Below are 15039 nucleotides of genomic sequence, written 5' to 3' on the forward strand. Positions count from 1 at the left end.
ACTGCTCAACAATAGTGACATCTGCCATGTCCATCCAATTAGCACCACAAATGGCCACAAGAGGTCCTGCCTGCATGTGTCACTGTGCATGTGTGTGTGATCCCCATTCATGTTCACAACTTGCTATTTCATTCAAACTAAAGTTCAGTGTGTGTGAGCTCTTATATATTTTAACTGCATTTAGTGTGGTCTTTGCTGTGTGTGTGTGTGTGTGTGTGTGTGTGTGTGTGTGTGTGTGTGTGTGTGTGCGTGTGTTACCTGTCTCTTTTGGCTGGAAACTGTCACTGTCTCCGTCTAATCGGATTGGGAGGACACCAGCAGCTAATGCAGCCTGCTGCCATCAAGTCGTCCATTTAAAGCAGCGCTGATCTGATTGCTGGAGTTTATTGGAAAATGGAGCGAGCGGGGGCAGTGGCTCCCCCTCCTCCCCCCTGCCCCGCACTCCCCTCACTGTAGCTCTTTTCACTAAGCGAACACTGGGAAGTGCTTCAGCCTTTACCTAGTTAGCACCCTTATCAGTCTCAGCGAGTTTGGGGTCACTTTGGACAAGGACCTAAAGGGAGATGTTTAATGTAATTTCATTGACAGGAAATGGGACTTTGGATGCGATTAGGTACTTGCGGGACAGGTAGGGCAGAAGAGAAGTGCTGTTTGGAGTTTGTGTAAAAGCCATTTGATTGTGCAGCTTGTGTCCCCCGTATCATCAGTGGAATCGGCCTCACTGGAGAGTAAGCACAGAGTTGCCTCCCAATTCAAAGTCATATAGGTCACTTAACATCAGCCTCTCCGTAGGATTAATAGGCTGTTTGTCGGGAGTATTTTTCAGTTGATGTTGATAACCAATAATTACCTGCCTCTAATGGCTGTTGCTGACACTAATAATTTAACATATTTGTATTAAAAAAATAGAATGTGTAGTTTATGCTCATCTGAGGGCAGAAAAACCTAAACCCAGTTAAAACCACAGAATTGTGAAATGACTAAAACTATTAAAGAACATTGAAGAGCAACTCTGTCATGTCGCTGGTGACTGGTTTTAAAACAAAAGGCATGTCAACTATTTCAGCAGTCAATCATAATGAAAGCATATTGCAAGGTGTTGCAAGTTTTAATTTGTCATATCGATAGATAGATAGATAGATAGATAGATAGATAGATAGATAGATAGATAGATAGATAGATAGATAGATAGATAGATAGATAGATAGATAGATAGATAGAATTTTCTCATTCATTCTGGTTTTGTTGTATTTGTGTGAACTAGAAGATTTTCAGAACTTTGCAGACTGGCAAATAGTGAGTAGGCTCGAGGTAGAGCTCATTTCATTAAAATGTATACAGCAAAGGTGGTTGGGTTAATATTCCATAGCTCTAATAAGATATGTTGTTTCAAAACAAAGACTTTTTCTCTCCTGTCAGAAAAGATGTATTGTAACCTGCATTCATGTTGTCGTACTCTGAAACTGTAAAAGGACATCCACACTGGTAATGACAATGCCAGTGTTTGGCTCTGTAGTCTACGCTGTGGGGCTCTACCCAGCTGGAGCAGGTCAACTCTATGAGCACTTCCTTTCTTTTGTTCTCCTTCATCTTCTTCTTCTTTTTCTTCTTTTTCTTCTTCATCTTTTCTTCTTCATCTTTTGTTGTTGTTGTTGTTGCTCTTCTTCTTCTTCTGCTTCTTCTTTTCTGTGTTTATTTGGGGATCGCAAAACCCAGTTTAAAGATGCTTACACCACCTACTTTATCAGAGTGTGTAGATGATGCTCTTATATCAATGAAAGCAACTTCGCTTCATATTACCAGGTTTATTTATTGGCTACAATTCCAGCAACATATCGCCCTGATGCATGTTTTGTATCATGTTTTTTTCTCTCAGAAGAAATACCAAGAGTCAAAGGTGCTCTGTTGTCTCAGTACAAATGTTTTAGACATATTCTCATTCAGAAAACAAACACACAGCGTGATTGTTTGGTTTTGAGTGAGTGAAAATCTTTTATATGCAGCAGAGATTACGCTGACTGAAAATGGAAGTGTTGGGTGGAAAAAAATAGCACTTTCCAGTGAATTGCATTAAAGTGTGTGAATGTGTGTGCAAACCCCTCACTAATGCCCATCTCCCCCCTTTTCTATGACTTCCTTCGCCCCCCTCCCCTCACTCCTCTCCCGCTTGCGGCCACCGCTCTCCCAGTCTCTGTCGCCCTGCGATCTTATCACACCTCTTCTGATTTCATTTGACCGTCGCCAGCTAATCAGAGGCCAACATCTGGATGGTTCCCATGGCAACCGACAGGACCAAATATTCTGGGCCTTAAAAGGTGGGTCGAGGTCTGGTTGGTTGGAGGTGGTTGTGGAGGTGAGGGGGTGGGCGATGAGAAATGCCCTGAGATTGACAGCTCTGATGGACAGGGCAGAACAGTGGCCTGAATGGTGCTACAGTGCCACTGTTTTTTCTACGTGTGTGTGTGGGTGTGTGTGTGTTACCTCATTTCCCCTGATTCCACTGCCCATCCCATGGACCCAGTGGGAAAGGGTGGAGTAGAGGGCTGTTTGTTTGTGAGTTGGTGTATGTGTGAGGGAGAAAGGGTGCAGGGATGCAGATGGAGCTATTTTCTGACTGAACCAAAGAGCAGCAGCAACAGTGGCTACGGCTTATAAATACATTCACACACACAATAGTTTTTTTTAAGTAGTGGAAGAGAGGAAGTGCAGTGAGCAGTGTATGGACCTCTGCTGCCTCCATATTGAGTCACTTAGAGCTTCACTGCATCACCACAGCCTTATTAATAACTGTACTTACAACGATAGCTGCCGGTAGATGTCTGTAGGTCCGTTTGCTTCCTTGTCCTTAAGATGCAGCTTTGTCATTGATTATCTAAGAGACAAACTCACATGTGATTGATCAGTGGATTGTCTGATCACTTTACCTGTTGATTACTGTCACTGTCCTTCCTGCTCCTCTGGTCCAAGCAGCCTTCCTCGCACTGCTCTGCCTCTCTTCTTCATGTATTCATTTACACGGGTCCATTAAAGTTGGGCTCCCCCAGGGCAAGTAAAAACCTCATTTAGCACAGCCTGTTCAGCCAAGACGGGAAACGCCAGACCCCCTCAGCCCTAACTGGATTAAGAGCCAGCCAACGGATGGGCCGCGGGACAGAACTCCCTAGTCCAACCACTTAAGACCACGCCACACCGAAACAGAGAAGTGGGATATGAGGGGAAAAATAGATGAGTTAATACTGTACCATTCAAGTACCATTCAAGTTTCCACCAACTCATACATCACCCTGGAGTTCATAGAAATACTTACTGTCTTCCTGGACTTTTTGGTTAAATTCCTCTGGGCAAACAGTCAAATGCACTATATTATTTTTGTTCCCTATTTCATTTTTTTTTTTTTTGTTTTCCTTTTTTATTAGCATTTTTAAAGTGGGTAGAGGCAGTTGTGAAAGATAAACAATTACTGACTTAAACAGGAGAAAACATACAACCCATTAAACATTGATAACTAAAGCAGCTACAGTCAGAGGTTTAAGTTAGCCACAAAACAGCCTTAGAGTCAAATGTTCCTGAATCCTGACTGGTGCGTGTGACATAGTTAACAATGCGCCTTGCCCACTTCAAATCAGACGAGCGCTGAGAGAAACACAAATACAGAGATTTCTAATATGAAATAATCAAATTTGTGTTTGAACCTCATCTCTCAAATTAAGAAGTTGATTGAGGAAATAAGCTGTCAGGGCTTTGACATTTTCTTATGTATTCAAATAGATTTGAGATTGCTGAAAAAAGGTTAGCTGAGATGGTCTAATTTACTGATCTACTGACTCAACAGATAAAGAACTTAGTGCTAAGACACAAAAACCCAAAGTTGTGATATTACTAGACAGAATGATTTAATGGCAGATTATTTCAGGGAAGTGCAGTACAGCAACATCACAGAAATGAGCACCTGGAAACCCCTTAGATTTACAAGCCCATTTTTATTTTCTTCACGGTGTGCCTCCTCATAGACAAAACAGTAACAAATAACAACTGACATAATTTATAGCCATTTAAATTACAACCTTTTCTTTTGGCTTTAAGTACGTGTAAACCATACTGGTCTTTACATTAGAGTAGTCACATTTCAGCGTAACCAAGATAATTTTGTCAATTCATAACGTAATTTATGTATGCATAAAGTAATTCTTTGTTAGCATGTCATGAAAGTGGTGGTAGTACATAACGTACTGACTAGGACTTTTAGTTATTACAGGCACTTAATTATTTAGCACAACAGAATCATGCATTTATATCCAATGTGAGATGGGGGTGTTGCAGAGGATTTAAGCCATTTCAAAGTGTCAGGTTAAGTGTTTGAATGATCACTGTCATAAACACACTGGTATGTAAGTTCTCATCGTCCCAGCCCTACCTCCCTCCCTACCTCTCTTATCTGGCTCTCTCTTGTGTCACATTTTAAGACTATTCTCCGATGATTTACATGTCTTTTCTAAACAGGCAGACAAAGATCACAGATCTCCCCAGCACAACCCCTAACACCATTATCTCTCTGCTAGATATTAGTCACATGGGACATTAAAGTGTTTTATGACATGGAAAGAAACTTCGTTTGTTTTTATCCACAATGATTCATTTGTTATTGCTGTTAGTCATCTGAATGTGTTCTATTTGTTTCATAAGAAGAACTAACTTCAGCGATCAGACTTTTTCCTCGCTAAGTGTACCTGATGTTCTCCTTTTGTTGATTCAGCTACACCATAAACACACTACAGGACTCCTCTGATGAGAGGAGTTAAAGCAAGGTCAGGGCAGCACAGAAAATAGTTTTTAAGACAAAGTTTCGAGGAGGTAAAGGTGGGGTTAAGAGTCAGAGACAGAGACAGGGTGGGACGTTCCTCAGAGATCACAGCATACCAAGGGAGAGGAAGACAGAGATGGCGGGAGGGAGGGAGACATGTTTGAGTCCTATACTAACAAAAATGTTGTTTGATCTGTCAGAAGCAGTAATTCTCAACAATAAACTGAAGCACAGTTTCATCTCCCTTTTCCTCGCTTTCCTTTTAGTTTGATACCTAAATCAGTCATCTATTGTTCCCTTGCTGGCTTTCTTTTAGAGGTCAGCAGCCTTTGAATTTAGGCACATTTTACTTTGGGGTGCTTTAATGTGTATGATGATTTAAATTATCATACTGATTATTGAACTCACTTGTCTCGACCAGTTTAGAAATTAAGATGTGTCACATTTCACTGCCATATGGTAGCAGATAGACGCTGAATCAGATCTTATTACATGAATCATATTAATTTATATTGTTTATTACCTAGTAAAAACAAGTCAGCCCACAACAACTTGGCGCTTCAGCTGACAGTTGTGGGCGTTTCCTCATTAATGCCATGCACTATTGGTCAATTTGAATCCATTTGAAAAAACACATTGTTGCACACCAAAATACATCAGCCATGCCAACAGCAGACTGGCCTTACAAACACTGCCGTTAGAGATAATACCCCAGGGAGCCAAGAGGACAGAGTGACTGAGGGCGGGGGAGAAAATGAGAAAAATGGGATAGAATAGGATTGGGGGGGGGATAAAGGAGGGCTCTGAGAAAGTCATTGAGTATCAGGGGAGTTGTATAGATCTGTTATGGTGTCGCTGTAATTAAGAGGGACAAACAGAATGTGTAGAGGGAGTATAGCAGGGTGTAAATGCATTAGGGCCCCCTAACCACAGCCTGCTGGGATCAATAAGTCTCCATTCACATCAGGCTAGACAGGAGCTGTCCAGCTCTCTGAGTGCTGAGCCTCACTTTCTGCAGCATTAAGTTGGACTCAGGCTGAGACTGCAGGGAAGCGCTAAAATGATGTATAAAAATGATGTATTGATTTGTATGATACACTGAAGGAATTTCATGTCAGACACCTGTTGAAGGCAGCACAGAGCAGATAGGAATAGGGAGAGACAGAGGAACCAGCATGGCAAGATAATAAAATAAAAGTGATCAGACAAGAGCGACAGAAAACGGGAGCCCACATTGAGGAGATGATGACAGGCAGAGGGAGGAGCACTGATAACCTTGCTGGCTTAAAAGCTTCCTCCGGAGCCTAATCAGACATCCCAATTACAGCCCCCACCCAAACCCCCCCGATAAACGGCATTATTAATTAAAAGGCTCCAATTGAATCTGTGTCTGATGGACGAGCCTCGGGACGATTAGCTACAAGACCTGACAGAGCTTATTTCTGCATGATGGAGTCTGTCGATAAAGGAGAAGGAGACAAGTCAACTCTGTGATACAATGTCATATACACTGAGAGGTGGATAAACATACTGACAAAGCCTTCACTTAAAGAATGAATGATCTATACCTGATATCATAAATATCAATATCACATAAGAGAATAGTTTGTACTTACAGCTTTCTAAGATTATATTTGCCTCAATTTGACAGCTGACGGTAGAGATACAGTAGATCGGAGACATGGGGAAAGAGAACAAGGAAGATGGCTTTGCAGCATTGCAAATATATGGTGTTTGTCCACTATGCCTGTCATATCATTTTATCCCTCATGATATTACTACAAACAAATATAATCTCTGTGCTGCCAACATGGAAGAAAACAAAACTTTAGATACTGACAGCTCGGCCAACTCCACCTTTGAGCAATATCCTCTCACATTTGAAAGCTACAGAATTGATCTAATATGATGAGACTCTTTTCTCTGAGTCTAACCTGGCAACTGCTAGCAACTTAAAAATACGTACAAGTAATTTCCCTTTTAAGTCCAAGCAGTCATGTCTCAATAATTTGAGACATCTGAAGTCACTGGTGCATTGAAGTATCAGTACCTGTTTCAGAATGTCATTGAATTGTTGTTGCATTATTATTTTGCTGAAAAGAGTAAAAACAAAAACACTCATTCAAAAAGAAAATGATTTAAATCATTTGTACCATCAAAAATATATTTCTATTTCTGGAGCAGCTCATAAAAAGTGTTATCTATAAAAGGGGGGCCACTTTTGCTGCTTCTTTTCCCCTCATGGTCATACATCAGGTTAATGTAGTCTATAGATATTGGCATAACTGACTACAGGCTAATACATTTAACAAAAAAATTAAACCCATTTTCTGACCTTTGTAGCATATTTTGGTCCCTGTGCCCATTTGTGTGTGATGTCTCCACTTTATACCAGCTATTAAAACATGCAATCTCACATTTAGGTCATCCACATCTCTGGGTCAAAGTTTGACAGTAGCTGTTTAACTGTTTATGGGGAGGTATGTAGACATGGCTTGGCTTGGCTTGGCTGGGACGACCCACCTTTACCCCTGCACCCCCCCAGGGAGCCCTGGGGGATCAGATAAGACCGGGTTCCCAGATCAGGGTCAGATTGACAGTTGAGTGCCTGAGGAAGAGTGATGGGTTTGGGATTGAGATTGGGAGGAGGGTCCCATATACCAGAGGACCCCTCAGGGACCTCCCGAGCCATGGAAATATGTTGTGTGTAATGATACAGATTATTTTATTAGGAAGAAATTGTTCTGGTGACGATTTAGTGTGAGTGTTGACTTTATTTGTATTAAGTGAGTCCGGATTTGACTGAGGAGCAGGACTGTGGTTTCACTCTTGCTAATTAGTTTGATTGTATCCAATTGACTCAAGCTTGCGAATGTAAGCAATAAGATATTTGTAGCTGATGAGATTGCAGCTTGACAAGGAAACTGATTGTAATTAAAGTCCCCCGGGAGCCTTCCTCTCCTCCTCCTGTTTCACGATAAAACAAGATAATGTGAGTTTTCCCACATATGTATCAACCATTGATGCATCAATGTGCAATAAGAAGGGTCAAAGGGTAGATGCAAGGTTTTTATCTTGGGAAAACCATTTCAAGTTGGGAGCGAGAATTACCCTTTAGGAAAAATAGATAAATGGCCAAATTACCTCTTAAAATGAGTCGCCAATGGTAGATTTAATCAGAAACAAAGTGGAATATTTACTGCTTTGGTTAAGCATCTTGAGCAAACTTGTAAACTCTTGTAACAAGTTGTGGCTTTGTGATTAACTGGTCTCTCCCACTTAAAGACACTTGTTTTAAAAAATAAATTTAAATGCAGAAGATGTTATCAGATTATAAAATAATGTGCATCTCTTCTGAGAGTGGATTGTATTCTGCATTATATTTAAAATAAAATGAAAAGAAGAAGAATCAGGCCAGCTGGAAAACAAAGGCGTTGTGCTCTCAAGGCCATCGAGGACTCCTCCAGGGCTGCTGACTTAACCAGAGAAATAATGTTGCTGCAGACACAAACTGCATTATTGTTCTTAGCCTGCAGACAACCTCTCACATATTTTCCCCTTTCGGTTGATGCAGCTTTGAGACTCCATGTCTCTGCTCGACACACACTCACACAGTCTCTCCCTCTCTCTCTCTCACACACACACACACGCACTTGATTATATACACATACTCATGCCCCTTATAACCGTGAACTGACCTATTAACCCAGTACACTGTGCCATTTACATTCAGTCACACACACTCACATATGATTACACACTTATATTTTGCACTACGTAGACATGCAGAATTATGGACGTTTGCGTACTGTGTCGGTGTACCACAAATAGACACACAAGCAGAACCGCACACAGTGTTGGTCAGTCAGACTAACTGGCTCTCAGACTAATTGAGTAGAGTGTGTGGCCCCGTGTGGCCCCTGTCTGACCCCTCTGTAGCCAAGGACACCACTGAGCCTCGGCTTTGATACATTTGATACGGTTTAAGTGAGGAATGAGGACCTAAGCCTGTTTACATTTGAACTGGATTAGAGTTGGGGTGACAGTGCAGCAACCAGAGTGAGAGTGAGAGTGAGAGTGAGAGTTGGGGAAAGCAGAAGTATTGGAGCATGAAAAGAGGAATCAGTGGCCTTTATTGTAACTTTAACAGGTGGTACTATCACTTTGGGTTTCATTTGTGTTTTTGTCACCTTTTTATTTGAAGGGGTAATGTGTAAAAAATTACCAAAAATGTAGTTGTTTAAAATGTAAAAAAAAGACTCTCAGTAGAGAGTACGCCTCCATCAAGGCCCAGCATTCTATTTCTGTACTTCATATATAATGGCCCATTTTTAAAGTAAGCATCCTTGCATTATTTTACAAAATGTTGAAAAATGTCCTTTCTCGCAATATTAAAGAAAGTTTTTTAAAAATTCTGGATCTGTCCCTTTATCCAGATCATCATCAAAAGTTAATGGGGTCTGTTCCTGGTTGAGACCGATCCTCCATCCAAGTTTAGTGGAAATGTGTTCAGTAGTTTTTGTGTAATCCTGCTGACAAACCAACCAACCAGCAAACAAACAAACACAGATCAAAACATAACCTCCTTGGCCGAGGTAATTTAACTCACCAAAACAGTCTTGGTTTGTCTTCCCAAAATCACTGGTGGTTTAGGAGTCATAGGCCTGATCCAAGCTGCTGTAAATCACCTCCTTACTGAATCATTTGTCTTCAAACTGGCATCCATTGGTCTGCAAGGCTGTGTTCAGTCCCAGTTCGATGACCAGCAGCACTCACTGGATGGTGGCTGGACCTGGATGAGCTGATCCCTGTGGCCTGTGGTGACTCCCCCATGATCCAAGGCCACTGTCAAGGCAAACTACAGTCAGTTTATTAGGCCAATAGCTCCATAACTAATGAGCTAAAGGCAGCTAGCTGCAGCCAAAGATAGTTAGCAGAAGTTAGTGATTATGCTGATGATTAATTGCACCTTTAGTCTCTTTTGTGTTTCACAGCGTTGTCATAGGTTGAGGATGTTGTTTCTGCAGTTACTCCATTAGAACGTCTGAAGTGTGTGACTTTATTTTTGGTTCGTACATGTGCTTGCTCGTATGCAAGGGCAGGCCTACCATGTTGTTGCACCCGTGCAGTAACCCTCTTGGTCAGGGATTTTTCTCTCACTGTTTTTTGTGGGTATCATTCCATATGTATTAGCAAAATTGGTCCCTACACATTATTGTAATGGAGTGACAAAGAACAGGAGAAATCTGATATATCTCCCTGTTTCTGTGTGTGTCTTGTTCTTTCCCTTGTCTTTTTTCTCCCTTTCGTCATTGCTCTCTCCCTTTTCCTGAAGTAATGATTTGATGTTGCTAATGGCTTCCTAAATTTTGTAGAAAGGGCAGAACAAGCACCGTCTAGAGTTTCAGACGCTGGAGGTCTGCCAGACAAGGAGGGAAAGTAAGGAGGGGTGGTGGTAGTGGGCGGAGGCCATGTTGGATACTGTAGGTAAGGAGGTCGAGTAATGAGTGTGGGGATCAAGGGGGTGTAATCCTCATAATGGCTTGCTTTCAAGATATTTATATTTCCTGTTGTTCCAGCAACCATACGTCACAAAAAGGGGAGAAATTCCCCCAATAAATCAAAGTGCTTGAAGCCTGAACTGTCTACTTTCTCAGAAATACTAATGGCAATGGAGTCATTAAAGGACAAACCATAAAAATACTTTTGAAACAGTGATTCATTACAGCATAAATTAACTGACATAAAAAAAACAAGTCACAAATCCTAGATTTGGCAAGGCTATAACTACAGTAAGTAAGTGATAACATTTAGCCTCAAGGTGTGTCTGGCCACTGCTGGGACTAACACTCATGGACGCACAGCCTCCCCGCTGCCAGTAGAATGGATTCTATTGTTGGAGCGCTCTACTGCTCATTCAACTTAGCCCACATGAAAGTCAATGGAAGGGAGAATGACGAATGGATGTGTGGGTGCTTGTCGTTTACATGGTTGTCTGCTTGCTGCTGTGTGTGTGCGTGCCTGTGCGCGCGAACACTCAGCGGCGTGATTGTGTGTGTTTGCTTGTTTGTCACATGATGTCCTGTGGCAATCCCTAACTAACCGTACAGGCGCCAGTGGAAGGTGGGGGGGTGGGTGGGGGCGAGACACGGGCATGAGAAGATGCAGAAGAGGGAAGAGGAGCTATGGAGCCGCAGAGGGGGGCACGTTGGCTGACTGCTGTCACATGAGGGGCATATAATGAAGCCAAACTACATTCAAACAGTTGGATAACTGGGCAAATGACTCATGACCTGACTTAGCACTGTGTAAACATGGAGCTAATGTTCAGTCTTCTGAGCGAACTGACGTATCAGAGGAAACATTTATTTCAAGGCTGAGACCTATTAAAATTCTAGTGCACACTTAGTCATTTGGACACAGATTTTGAAATTCTCACTGTCCTTTGATACCGTGTGTGTGTGTGTGTATGTGTGTGTGTCTGTCCTCAAAATTTAGATCTGCTGCCAGTATTCAGTATGGTGCCTATAAAGTATAATGGAGGTATTAAAAATACTTTGCAGAGGCAGAGCATTTCATCACTGTCAAATTAAAAATGAAACATTACGCCAAGGTGGTATTTGTGAGCAAAATGCCCTAGGTGGCTTGACAGGAGTCCAGAGTCGGCGGACAAAGGATGGACACAAGCGATGGGCACAAAAAGGAAACAGTGTCTGTGTGTGGCTCTTTATCACAGAGGCTTAGTGATGCTGTCATATCTAATGCTCACACTCCATTAATCACATACCCTGTGTGTGACTGGGTTTGCGTGTTGGATGGCACTGTTGGGAGTGTGCGTGTGTGCAACTCCATGTAGGCGAGGTGGTAGTGTTTACCCAGAGCATAAGCAGCGGTTGGCCGCAGGCCTGGTACGCCTGGCCATGATACGCCACTGTGAAATGTGGTTGACAGAGGCAGCCTGTTGCCCTCTCCACTGTAATTGTGTGTGTGTTTGTGTGAGTGTGTGTGTGTGTGTGTGTGTGTGTGTGTGTGTGTGTGTGTGTGTGTGTGTGTGTGTGCAGTCTGTGCACTTCTTCGGTGTGTCTGAATTGTTTGTAGGTTTCACTGACACGTGGGCACATACGTATTTCCTCTTTGTCCAATATGCAGACCTCTATGTGTCAAGGAGAGCAACCACGCACCTTGATTTTATTTCCCCGACCAGGTCAGACAGATGTTTTTAAATACTTAAGGGAACAGTTTTGTACAGGTTTGTAGTTAATGGCTGTATGGTTACGGAAGAGAATGGGAGAGAGAAACAGAGAATGGTAAAGGGGTGGGAAAGGGGAAATGAATCAATGGAAGGCCTTGCCATCCAGGCTTATTCAGCAGGCCTCTCTCCCCTTGTCTGTCGTCTATTTTTGCCCCCTCTTTTCGTTCTTGAGCTCTTGATCACTTCTCTTTCCCCTCTCCGCTGCATTCCGCACGGTTTTGTCATCCTGCCAAGGAAACGAATCAGAGAGCCCTCTCTCAGCCACCACACTTTTCCTTTGTCTCACTCTGCCTTTCTCTGCCTCTGCCCGCCCGTAGTTCGGTCTGCACCCTGCTGTCTGAGCACACTTCACTCTGACCTCCCCCCTCACGGCCTATGATGTCACATGGAGAGCAAAGGCTCTTGGAAAATGACCCGGGGTCGAACAGGCTTGTGTCCGGCGCACATATCTGGGTGCCGTAAACTGCTCATTCTTCTCTTTCAGGAGAGTGCTTCCCTTGTTTGGAGAAAATGTCTCCTGTTTCAAGAAGTCTTTCCTGGCCTTTTTAAAGAGTTTCAAAGTGGCTCCCCAATTTTCTGTTTCTCTTCCAAGCTAATTTGATGCGTCTGTACGTGCCAGTTATCATGCCACAGAGCTTGTTACGTGCACCAGTAATTGAATGAAGCCGTTTACATGGCTGACTTTTAATTAATTTTCATGTGTTGTTCTCTTTTTTCCAGATGATCTCCAGTGAACCATGGCAGTGGTGAAATGTTTTAATCAGACGGGTAAATGGAATAATTCTATCAGTCAATTTGGTCTTGTCTTTATTTTTACATGGGTGATTAAACATGTTACCAGTTGTTCAACTGGCAGGGTGGATTAGCTGGATTAGATGCTCTATATTTGTGTGTGTGCATGCATGAGTGCATGTGTGTATAATGCATTTGTGTGGGTGTGTGTGTGCGATGGCAATTAATGATGGTTTGGCAGGCTAAAAGTCAATCAGAGGCATAAACGTTGCACAGAGAAAGAGACTCAACATAACCAGAGCAAGAGAACAGAGATTATACCTGTCTCCATGACCTTTGCCCCCTATAACAGCCTGAGCCACTGGAAGGAGAGGTAAGCATCACTTTCAGCACTTCTTGTTGTTTACATGCATGTTCACTGCTTGTTGAAGCTGTTTTTGACACTTGAACCCTCTCACCATCAACTCTGTATAGATTCTTCGCAGCTTTTAGTGCTGTGAGCAGCTCAATGGTGAACGTGTCGCTCTGCCATCTCTTTCCAGCTCTTATCAGGTCAGATAGCCCTCAGATAGACACTCCGACCCGCACAGTCAGAGGCTCCGCTAGCCACAGCAGCTGATGGAGCCGATGCAAGGCCACTGTGACGACGAAAGGACAGGGCCTTATCTGTCTTTATGATGGAATGATGACAATCTGCTCTTGGCTGTGTATTTTTTTACAAGACAAAAAAACATGTACACCTGTTCAGGCATGTAAAGCACAGAGTGATCAGGTGCACTAGGATATCCACTTTTAAGACAAGTTCGTAATATCGTGCGTTTGACGTGTTTGTCTCCTCAACCAGGGAGTCGACAAGCAAATGATCACGGTCATGCAGAAACCGCAGGGAAGTGAGTTTATGTCGCTGGCCCGTTTTTTTTGACTCATCGTGCTCTCACAGCGGTGTCTTTTCTTTCCGACAAATATGACAGATGCATATCAAGCTGCGCAGTCTGCTCAGGGGAGATAAGGACCAGTTAGGCGCTGGGGTTGCAACATCCCACCGAGCCAATGAGTGAGCACAACGCCTTTTTCATACCGATCCTCAACAGATAGGCCTGTAGTGCGTGTGTATGCGTGTGTGATGTCTCTGATAATTTCTGTCTCCACTGAATTCTGGCATCTACTGTGTAATGGTTGCAGGTTTGCACATGTCTCCTGTCCTGAAAAAGTGAAACATAAGTCAAATAAGGAGGGACAGTTGAAGAATAGGTTGTCTCTCCTGGCGTGCATGTTAAGGTGACTGGGGTAATACGTGCAACAGATTTTGCTGACCTCCTAATCAAAAAAGGAGGGGGGCAGTTACAAAGTGCTAACTGTCTGCTTACTTTTAGAAAAAGAATGAAACATTGATTCACTAATATCAAAAACTTTCTTTCTCTCCTTTATCAGCTCTTTGGATCTAATAAAGCTCCTCACATCCACAATTTTGCCCCTCAGAAAAGAAGTAATCATCATCATCTTTCTCATCTCCCTCTGAAATGTTCTTGTGGTCCTTTAATAATTTCACCATATTAGGCCTTTTTTAAATGCAGTTCACTGCTTTTCATTTATCTCTTCCTCCCCTTAAAACTGTCCTGTGTTTGTGTGTGTGTGTGTGTGTGTGTGTGTGTGTGTGTGTGTGTGTGTCTGTAGTAACCTGACAAGTATTGGGTAAACAACGCCAGACACAACAAAAACTCCTACTGGAGATAAAGACTGAGAAAAGTGGTTTAGGAATGCCCTCACCTCATGCCTTGTTTCTGCATGAGCGAAGAGACGTACAGAAGTGAAATGAGGCCTGGCCAGCTGGCTCCTTCTTTGAGTTTTAGAAGTCATGTCAGCATTTTGATGTTGTTCCTCTGCATACTCTCTGCAAACTTGCTGTAATCAGGAGTGTAATCTACAAGCAAGTGATCTGGCACTTGAATAACTCAAACGATTACGAGCAGCTATGCCTTGTTGTGTGAACAACCTGGTCCATGAGAATTAAGTAGGCTTCAACGTGAATTCAGGCCAGCCAGAGAGCAATGCTGTCACTTAATCTACCGCAGAAGCAACCTTCGTTAGGCTACAATAGCAAGCTGAACAGCTTGAGATTCTGAGCAGGGCTCGGCAGGTCTCTGTGGGCTTCTACTGTCCTCCACAGTCCTCCTGTTCCCTGTCTGGTCATCAGTCCCTATGGGAGTGTCCAGAGGATCCATCCAGGGGTAGGCACCTGGGCCCCATCCTCTCA

General features: G+C 42.8%; 1 long non-coding RNA gene across 1 annotated transcript in view; it reads left to right on the forward strand.

Moving 5' to 3' along the window:
- The window catches only part of LOC119020486, a 51818-nt gene extending 37965 nt beyond the window's left edge, over positions 1-13853 (forward strand). Inside the window, exon 3 of the long non-coding RNA XR_005075340.1 lies at positions 12774-13853. This is a non-coding gene — a long non-coding RNA (uncharacterized LOC119020486). The remainder of the gene's footprint in view (positions 1-12773) is intronic.
- The last annotated feature ends 1186 nt before the right edge of the window (positions 13854-15039 follow it).

The sequence above is a fragment of the Acanthopagrus latus genome, chromosome 6, assembly GCF_904848185.1.
Source record: "Acanthopagrus latus isolate v.2019 chromosome 6, fAcaLat1.1, whole genome shotgun sequence".
Lineage (NCBI taxonomy): Eukaryota > Metazoa > Chordata > Actinopteri > Spariformes > Sparidae > Acanthopagrus > Acanthopagrus latus.